Below are 11,504 nucleotides of genomic sequence, written 5' to 3'. Positions count from 1 at the left end.
ATATATACATGTGTATATATATATATATATATATATTGTACTGCAATTTTAACACACGAGTCTATGAGAAATGTTTTATGCGCTTTGAAACCTTGGTCCAGATTCCAGGTCTGTGTTTCATAAAGCTGTTCGTAAGTTAAGAACGAGTTTAAGAACGACTGGTGATCATTTCTTGTAGTAAAGGGTATATAACAAAATGTTCATTGGCGATGGTTTAGCGCATAAGAAAGGATTACCATTCGTGTTTAAAGTCGCTCTTAACTTACGAACAGCTTTATGAAACACACCCCGGACGAAAGTGCGGTTTTGATTCACCAATTTTCGACAAAGACTTCTTGGTTGTACTTTGTCATGAAGGGGAATTGACTATGTTCTTGAGTCCTCCGTGCTACGTGGAGCCGAAAACTCTCTAATGATTATGATTATCGTCTAAAACGATTTTTACTCTACGATCTATTATGAAATAAGATATCCATTTCTATTACATTTACCTTTCACGTTAAGGAGTTTTCGCTGCACGAAGCATGACAGATTCAAGAACATAGAAAATGTATTATCAGATGCCCTCCATGACAATGAACATCCAAGAACATGCAGAAGTCTTTGTCGAAAAGTGATGAATCAAATCGTCAATGCCGAAACTTATGACGGAATTCTGAATCCGGTCCCATCTGGTTCACCAATTTTCTACAAAGCCCTTCTAGCCTACATCGTCATTTAACGGGCATTTATAATACATTTACTGTGGTCATGAATCCGTCGTGCCTCGCGAAGCGAGAACACTTCCCATTACCTTTTAATAAACGATTATGACACTTTGCTTATTGCCGTATCCCTGCATCAGTTTTATTTGGTAACGTGTCAGATTTGAGTCTGTGTTTGAAGGCTATAGTTGGTAAGGCCAATATTTACAGCATTTATGCGCGATGCAATATAATCCGCTGACACCATACTTGGTCGAACACTCGGACTGTCGTATGTAGAACAATTACCTTTTCCAGATCACGTTATTGGGCGATCACGTTTATTGGTTCACAAATTCATTGTTCTGGAGGTGAATACTGCTAACTTTAGTGTTATAACTTTAATTTCTTTTAATATCCCATTTTGAAAAATTTTCAGCTTTATGTGCGTTTTCTCTTTTTTTAATACAATCCCTTTTTTGGGGGTGCCTAAACTGGACTATCCGATAAATTCACGTGGGTCAATATATCTGTTAATTATTCATCCTAAGTTATTTTTTCTAATATAATTTTTTTTCGAAGGCGCTGCTGGTGGAGAGAACATGTAAACTTCACGACCTTTGACATCTGACCTCCGGCCCTCGACACTTAATCAATAGATCAATGTCCTAACTAATGATAGCAGCTATCATCAATAAAATAAATTCGAATTATTTGTGAGTACAGATAGAATTAAATGGTATACCAGAACATAAATATATTCGTGTTTCACGTTTTTATATGCCGTTTAAAAATTCCGACGATGTTGGAAGTTTGAACACATTGTGTGATTAAGATAGAGAAAGAGAGAGAGAGAGAAAGCGAGAGAGAGAGATCAAAAAAGGGCGATACTTGTCAATTGCGAGGTCTTTGGAAACAACAGTTCTTGTTTCTGCCTAGATTGTGGTGAGTGTGCTGTAAGAAAAATGTTAATTGCCGGTTTGACAATAACTTTTCTTTTAATTAAGAGAATGGCAGCTAAGAAATAGATATAGAAATCATATCGTAATAACACATTTTAAACTCCGATGAAATGTCAATAACTCTAAAGGTGATAACAAACGGAGATGTTGGTCTTTTCACAATCATTTTGTTGTTACCATTCGTCATTTTGCTAGCTTCTGCAGATTTCTTTAGACTCGCGTTGATTTGCCGTAGATGGGATACTAAGATAACGTTAGTCTGAAATATACGTTAGACCAAAACAAAATATGATACAATATCATTTTTCAATCATTCCATTTTAAACTATGGGGTTAACCCAAACCCTAACCTATAGTTAATACAACCATGACAAGTCAATGTCATAAACAATATACCAAGGTCATTAAATCAAATTAAAAAAAGAAATGTTATAAAAAAATTACTATATTATTATTATTATTATTTGTTTGACGTCACCTGTGCCTGGGAGGCGCAAAGCGAACTGAATCACTGTGACCCGCATCAGGTCTCCCCTCCCGACATAACAGACTGAGGGGAGTGCAGGTGGACCACTACACCGGGGTCTCTCTTTGACAGTCAATACCTCATACTATGCGCGGATCGATGGGGGCCAAAGGGGTCTTGCCCCGTCCGCCCCCCCCCCCCTTCCCCCTGCTCAAAATAGAGAGAGGAAGAGGAGGACGAAAGAGAAGAAAAAGGAGAGGGAAAAGGGGGGGAATTGAGAAGAAAAGGAAGGAAGAAAGAGGAGAAAAGGAACAGAAAAGCAGAGAGGAAGAGGGGAAAGAGAGAGGAAAAAAGAGAGAAAAATAACGGGGGGGTGAAGAGAATAAAAGGAGAGGGAGAGGGAGAAGGAAGGAAAGGAAAAAACGGAGAGGAAAAGGGGAAAAGGGGAGAATAAAATAGAGAAGGAGGAAAAATTGGGAAAGGAAGAGAAGAAAAAAAGAGAGTGGAAAATTGGATAGAAAAAAAGAAGGGAAAAGAGGGAAGAGGGAAAAGGAAGTGGGACAAGGGGAAAGGAAGAGGGGAAAGATATGAGAGAGGTGGAAATAACTTATAAATGAGCGGAGACACCTATTTGATGTTCGAACTAGATGACACCGAATTGATGTCCGAACTAGGAGGCGCCAAAAGGATGTTCAAACTAGGGGGGCGCCAAATTGATGATCGAAATGGAGGTGCCGAATAGATGTTCGAACTTGGGGGGCGCCGAATTTATGGTGTGAAAGACTTGACCTCCAAAACATCTTTTCGGGCGGAGCTTACGTGACCTTTTAAGCACTTCCGTAGATATTACAATTGTCATGCACTCATCGAAGTTCGTATTTGCGATGCAGTGTTTCGATTGACAAGTCACCAAAGACACATACCGCATTCGCTCGGGATTCGAATTCAAATCACAGTTTTTGAGTGAGCGTAAGAAAGGTCTGATGAATGTAAAGACGAATTGCAGTCATCATTTCAAATATGATTCAAGATTCACGTGTGGAAAGGCCCAAATTTGAGTAGGATAAGATCTTAAAGATGATGTGTTATAATCTACTTGATAATAAATGGCTTAGACTCTCGCTTTCGATCTAATATACGTGGGTTCGATTCCAAGCTACGGCATGTTTTCCTCAGCAAGAAATTTACCCACATTGTACTCAACCGAGGTAAGGTGATCTGGTATCATGAAGCGCCTAGAGCACCTAACGAGATGGATACTACGTGCGCCATACAGATCATATATATATATATGTCGGTTCCCTGTGGCCCTGACCATGCCAGTCAGACCGCATGCTAACGGGCAAATAGGCCAGATTCATCCAATTCCTCTCGTGGCTGAATCCTCCTCCTTGCAAAATCTCGTGAATCGTGATATTTTTTTTCTCTAAGAATTTACCTTCTTTATCCTCTAGTCAAGTTGAATATATTTGCACACTTGGACAGAGTAAGTGATTATCTTTCATATTAGTCATTCATTTTGTTTAAGATATTTTGATAATTAAGTGAATTTAAGGCCTGAAATTGTGCCCCAAACTGAATTTTCTTCCTCTGTTTTATTTTGCAAATTTTGCATTTTTGTTTTATCTTGAGCCTCGAAGATATCTATATCAACACACAGTTGAATTTATGTACTTTCTCAAAATGTCACTCTTGATATGCGGCACCTTTCAATCAGGTAAAGATCACACTTTTCCCACAAAGGTAAAAGGCGAGATTTCTAAAAATTTAGAGTAGCAAGAAATCCAGAATTCTGATTGGCTGGATAAGGCTTCAGAACAACAAGCGCTGGTAATTTGATGAGATTGCAACATGGGAAGTGTGACCTTGACGTGAATTCAGCACTGGAACCGTTGGGTGTGCGGCCTTCTTGACCAATCAGAGTGCAGTATTCTTGTTTTCAAGCTGCTTATTGCACTTGGCCTATGAAAAGTGTGATCTTGACCCGATTAAATCAATTTTTGTTTTGAAACCTATACCATTTTAAAGCATATATATTCAGCTTTATCATGATTTAAAAATAATTTGTGCTCAAACAAAAATAAAGTGTAAAAATAACAACTTTTGTCACGTGAAAATAATTATCTTGTACCATATTTTAGATCAAAAGTTTCACCTACATTACAACATTATGAAATAAATCAAAACAAATGACCTAATGAAGAATGATTCTTCCACTTTATAATGATACCACAATAAGAAAATTTGATGTATATTATTTTAGAGCAGCATTGACCGAATTAAAAAAGGTGCTCTGGTCCGCATCAAGCTCATTAAATATGCAAAACCTCTCTAGTCATAAATATCACTTGGATGAAAGAAGCCACTTTTTGGAACCTTCCTACTGACTGACTGACCAAGGCTTGTACAACTCCCTTATATACTTTTTTCAGGTTCCTGGTACCATAATCATCACTATCATCATAATTACAATCACATCATTACCATCATAGCGTAACACATGAGGAAATAATGACGCCGTCTAATGACTGTCCATCATCTACAAAGAAGTGAGAGGCATTTACAAATAGTTTTAAGAAAGTTCCATGTGCAGCGTTCATTGACCTTAAATTCCTTTTTTTCTTTAAGAAGTAAATGATGAGCTTGATTGGATCTGGTATTTCAAGGATATAATAATAATCATAATGATTGTCGAGGACCTATAAAGTAATGATATGTTTTACAGATTCAAGAAAGTGTTCCTTGTGCAGAGATCATTGACCGTTAAATGTTCAAATCAAGTCTTCATAATCAACTTAATAAGTTCTGATATTTGAAGTAACTAAGTTTGGCTCATTTAACATATTTGATAAAGGGACCGGGATAGGAATGTCCTTCAAGATCTGGTCAAGTGTATTTATTGATTTATTCATAATGAATTTGCTCATTATATCTTACTTATCTATGTTTTTCTTCTGTATTTGACATTTATTGCTGTTTCGAAAGTTGTTCGAAAAGCCTTTTCTATACCCTTGAGGTCATTCACTTTCGGGGATTATCGCGTCATTCACTGATATTATAGTCTTTAAAGAGACGCGCTCTATACACTGTAAAAAATGATGTGCTAATTTAATAATTACAGTGCTTGTATAGTGACTGCACTACGAGTGCTGATTTTTAGTTCAAATTTAAACAAGAAATTCAGCAATCGTAGTGCAGTCACTATACAAGCACTGTAAGTGCTAAATTAGCGCTTCATTTTTTACAGTGTATTAATGAACCCAACCCTTTTCTCTTGCATCGACAAACAGTTCACCACTGCAAGAAACAATCGAATTAGCAGATATTTTTAAAATGTATTTCGTGTTAAGATAATTTGCACAATAATACAAAAAAGATATTTCCCTTAAAAATATTTAAAAACAAAAAATCCGTTTTTCGAACAAATACAAAAAAAAACAGTCAGAACACCGTAAAATGCTGCGTACATTCATTTAAAAATAATTCAAGGATTGTGGTAATCATAAAACAAATGTGACATAGGAAATATAAAATAAATACACTTTTATTAAAAATAAACTTAGCAGAATATGTCAATGGACAAAAGAAATATAATGTTAACTTTTGAAACCGCACTATGTGTTATCCCTGACTGCTTGATATAATTTTTAGTTGTTTTTATTTTCATTGATATGAATTCCTTCATAACTCTTAAAGGTTAAAAAGAACAAAGAATTTTCTTACACCTCACAGTTGACGAAGACATAAAGAGCACGTTTATATGGATGCTTCCACTTATTTAAAATCAGAATTACAGTCTAAGCTGGTTTGTGTTCATGGAAGTTATTAGCTGAGCGAGTATTTTATTGATGTAAATTATAGTTTGATGACCTCGCACTGTGCGTTATGGATGGATTATTTTATGCCAGGCATTAAAAACACCCAATTAATATTCCAAAACCTTGTTAAACTCTCTATTACAAAAATAAAATGTTATAAGTACATTATGAGCAGAGTCTTTCTGTGTAAATCATCGTTTACACTTGACCAGAACATGAGGGTCAGTCGGATCCAGGTTTATCATCAAACATGATAAATGAACCGAATTTGATTTTTTTTTTAACTTCCATCGTTTAAAATATCAAGCACAATCAAGCTTATCATGACGTCTTTATTACAAAAATCAAGGGTCAATGATCAATGCACAAGAACTATGTTGAAACTGTTTTTTAAAACCTCTGAATTGTTTAAAGCATTATAAAATAATTATATCCTTGAAATACCAGATTATCGAGTCAACCTTATCATGAGTTTTTTTTATTACAAAAGCAATGGCCAATGAACACTGCACAGGGATATTTCTTGAAAGTCTTTTTGAAAATCCCTTTTACCAATTTGAAGCTGGACGGTCATTATTTAATCGTTATTCACAATTTGGATGGGCAGCGATGCAGTGATGCCGATGATGATGGTGGCAAAGTTAACCTGAAAAGGTATATAAGGGAGCTGTTTCATGCATTGGTCAGATCCAAACCGAACATCAGGCAGGTCTTCTTCTATCCTCGACTCAACCAACAACTCAAGAGTAAGTAAACCTGACTTCTTCTTTCATTTTCTAAAAGTATATTGGTCATTTGTCAGATATTTCTTGCCTGGAGGTTGAATACTATACACATTCGAGTGCATTGGTATTAATAGGATGCACACGGTTCTCAAATGCCCAAGGTTTTGTCCGAATTGTTTCAATGGTACACAAATTTGTGTAGCTATCTATTGTGCCCAAGCAAAATTATGTGTATTATTTGTTTTATAAGATAGTGATGAGGATCATTGTTATTTGGTTAACCATTCTCATCTCGAGAGCATGACTGTCCATAGATTAAAGGAGTCATAACTAAAGGGTGCGGCCACCCCCGTTCCATCCCCGCTCCGCGAACGCAGACGTTAACATGAAAAAAAATATCTGTGTAATTTTTTTTAGGGTGGGAAGTAATGAATATATAGGATCATGCTTTGATATCAGTCATGGACGAGCACGATACCCACTTTATGAAAAATATGACACAACCATCCTTTCTGTAATGCGTTCCGTGTTTTTTATTATTATTATTGAGGGAATTTGGATTCAACAAATCTTCCCTTACAAATATTTCCACTACAAAGTGCACTGACTGTTTTTGTTTTATGTTCATATTTTAAAACCAAGAACCAATCATGAAGGTCCTTATCGCACTCATGGCCCTCGTGGTCCTTGCTTCAGCTTTCCAAGAAGAGGAGATGGATGCTGATGTTGCTTTCATCAAGAGAGATCCAGTACTCCAAGACTACTTCATGGCTGAGAAGAGGGGAAAGGCTATGAGGAAATACAAAGGTAAAATTTAATTTGTAGTCTAGTTGTTTATTGGCATTGGTTCACTTTGAGTATAAATGGGAATCAGTTAAACAGAATGTAAAGATGAAAGGTATGAAAGTATTCTCCAACCTTTAGTTTGCAATAAATAAAAAAAGAACAATACTTATTTTAAGCATTCATTTCCTGTAGCGAAAAGAACAACTTACATGCATCATGTGCTCTTTTTTTATTAACGTAATTATTAACAAATCCATCAAATTTCTAAAATGCTAAAGATCGCGCTGTTTCCAATGAAAAGATACATATAATCTAAATTAATTATCATTTCCGATATGATATTTTTGGGTTTTGTTTATTTATTACTTTTTCATTTTTTTTTATATCTAAATTTGAATAATAAGTCACTGGTCGCGTCAGAGGGTCGTCTATATTATTATTAGCCTTATACAGGCAGATTTGAAGGAGGGGGATTTATTTTAATTAGTTATATTAAAAAATTGAAAATATTCTGGAGAAAAAAGGCAATTTTTTTGTTATGATTAATTAGCCGTAGACGTCCTAATGTTCATATACTAGGTATGTTATGATTTGTTATACATTAACCTATTGAATCTTAAATTCTTGGCCGTAATGTTTCATGAAACACAATCTAAGCTAGTGTTGTGTGATCTGTTATTGATAACACTAGAGCCTCTAGAGTCTCTAGAGTATTGTGATGAGACATTTATTCTTTCCATGAGCCCAGTCACATGTTAATTTATTATATTTCAATATATTTTTGTTTTTGTTTTCAGCTTGTGATACGCAGTTCAGTGCAGAACAAACCTGTTATTGCAATCGCCGCAATGGAGCCTTTGCTTTCTGCAGTGGTAAGTAAAAAATTGCGATCGATAATAAAAAATGTCTCTATTAAAAAGACAATACACTCTAATCTGTCAGTCATTCACTAAATTGATATTTTTCACCCGTTTGCCTTATATGTATATTGGTGTGTATTTTATAAAGGAGATAGGGCTTGGTAGAAATTTTAAGAATTTTTTAAAAACATACTTCTTTTTTTAAATTAGTCATTTTATATCTCGTTTGTTTATTCATTTCTATTGTCGTTTTTTATGGCTAAATTGTAAATGTAATTTTTGTAAACTCTGTGATATAGTTTACTATGGTACCAAATGCTGTTTATTTTTTTCAAAAGATATTGGCTTTTTTATTTTACCCGTTGCCTCTCTTTTCCCCTCTGTTATCTTGTATTGTGAAAATAGCTTTATTTGTGGTTTAAATAAAGAAAACCACAATGGTCCAATCAATGAATCTTAGCATTTTTGTGGTTGGAAAGTGAGAACAAAAGAGAAAGTGATCCTTGGGTGATGGATTTTGCAACGTGGATAAATTCATAAATTCGATTCATGCCCCACCCACCCTCACCGACTCTTTATTTTTTCTTCATAGGTGCTGCTGGTGGTGAAAACATGTAAATTCCAGAATTTGACCCTGACCAATGACTCCGTCTTCCAATCGATATCGAATCATATAATTATTGTAGGAAAGTTGTTTTAGAAACAGTTTTTATCCAGTGGAGCCAGCGCTGGCATCTACCGTCGAAAGAATTGGTGGAATTAACTACTAAACGTCAGTTCAACAAATAAATGCTATATGAACAGATAAAGTTCTGAGTTTTAAATATTGATTTGTGTTTGCTTTGTCAACTATGTGTGTTTTCTTGATATAATGTACGTAACATTTGATGTTTCATAGAGTTGTTCGTTAGTTAAGAGCGGCTTGAAAACGACGGGTGAAACTTTCTTACGCGCTAAATAATCACCAATGAACATTAAATGGTGAATGTCATTAACTACAAAAAGGGATCACCAGTCGTTTTTTTAAGCACTCTTAACTTTATACGTCAGCTTTATGATACTACCCCTGGTTACAAAAAAATAAGATGTTAATTTTATTGAGAATGAATGGACAGCAGAGATAGAGATTAGAACGAACAGGAAGAGAGCAGGCGGCGCGGAAGCGGGGGGCTGGGTGGCTTCACCCCCCCCCCCACTTTTTTTTCCAAAACCGTGTACAAAAACGTAAAAATGACCATATGATTGTGATTTTTGCATGGTCAGCCCAACCCCCCCCCCCCCCCACTTTGAAAACCGTTCCGCGGCCCCTGAAGAGTGTGAGTCGTTGAAAGACAAAGAGACTGTGAAAATAATTGGAATGAAAAAAAGTCAAGCGATGGAAATGCTAAAGTCATTCTTTTTTAACACTTAAATGATGACGGTTCGGAAGCTTGATAGTGCCATTTATTTGACAAGATGATGTGTCCTCCTAACGTTCCAAATCAGCTTATACAATGTTATATGTCATCACTGGCGTAAATCCCGGGGGGGATGGGGGGGATATATCCCCCCCCACTTTTCGAGGAGGGGGGATGGCCTGTACAATCATCCCCCCCCCCACTTTTTACGAAAGAAATAAAAAAAAATCACAAGAGATAATTGTTTTATTGGTGAAAATTCTTCCTAAAATACCGCTTAACAAATAAAACAATATTATTGAATCATAAAATGCAAATAAAGAGCCAGTTCACCATTTCTAAACGAAATACTTATGTCCTTATCATAACATTGAAGAGAAACCCCCGTTTCTTCCAATTCATCAATGTTAGGGTCTTTGGGAAGGGATTAAGATGGAATGTCAAAATTTTTTTAATGTAATCTCTAATAAAACCATTAAACCATCATGGGGTAAAAAAAATAATAATATTGGAGGGGTATTTGCCATATGGACATACAGTGGCGTAACTACGGGGGGGGGGGGGCATGGGAGGCACATGCTCCCCCCATCGGCTGACCAAAAAAAACCCGGGGAAATGGGGAAAAAGAGAAAAGAGGGAGAAAGGAAAAGAAACGTAGTGGGAAAGAAGAAAGTATTATTCATTATAATGTTATATTATATTATAATTATGTTATGTTACATTACATAAGAAACATTTTTATCATAACTTTATGAAACATAATTTGCCCAGGGCCTACGTCTTCATTGTTCCTTGTGTTCGCATTGTCTGTTCAACGATAATCCTGTTGTACTAAAACATCCCGTTTTCAAGTCAATATAAACCAAATATATTTCCTAGCACTTGAGTTATCATTGTTTTATGTAGTGACATAGGCCTATGCTTCTTTTACATGACTCAAAAAGTGATTGCCCCATGTTAAGGTCTTCGTATATATAAAAACATTTCCTGTCCGTGATTACGTTCGCATTAGTGGATTGGTGAGATATGTCTGCTCTTCATGAATTCCTAAAATCAGTCCTTAAAATGTCCCTTTTTCTGATATGAATATCAAAAATTGTCAGCTCGCGCTTCGCACTCGCATCATTTGGTTAATGAAATACGTATGGTCCAAGTTAATTCCTACAAAGAAACCTTAGAATGCCCCACTTCAGGTCTGAATTATCTAACTTATCTAAATTTTCTGCTCGCGGCTCACGCTCGCAATATTTGATTAGTGAGATGCGTATGATAATCATGATTGCAATGACTACAAAAAGTGTTTCATGTGTTCAGATGTAATTCTACTAAAATCAGCAAGCGCTTGGCACTCGCATTAGATGACTATGGTGAGATATGCATACTCTTAATGGATTCCTAAAATATATTCCTTAAAATCTCGCTGTTTGGGGTCAAAATATACGAAAATTTCAGCTCGCGCTTCGCGCTCGCATTGTTTAGCGAGACAGGTAACTATCATGATTACGCAAATTTGATTATAATGTCCCTTTTTAGGTGTGAATATTAAAAAAATTCAGCTCGCGCTTCGCGCTCGCATAATTTGATCAGTGAGATACATATCCGTTCAATGACATTGTCCTTAAAATGTCTCTATTAGGTCAGAATAACTAGCAACTGAGCGCGCTTCGCGCGCTCACTCAGTGATTCAAAGATTTTCCTGGTGCCTCCACAATGCCGTGACCCACGGTACGCCACTGTGGACATATCAATTACAATTCCTTGCATATCTAAAAACATGATTGCAAAAAAAATGCCAAAATATTTCAGT

Source organism: Lytechinus pictus, chromosome 8 (assembly GCF_037042905.1).
Source record: "Lytechinus pictus isolate F3 Inbred chromosome 8, Lp3.0, whole genome shotgun sequence".
Classification (NCBI taxonomy): Eukaryota; Metazoa; Echinodermata; class Echinoidea; order Temnopleuroida; family Toxopneustidae; genus Lytechinus; species Lytechinus pictus.
Note: the sequence above shows the minus strand (reverse complement) of the source record.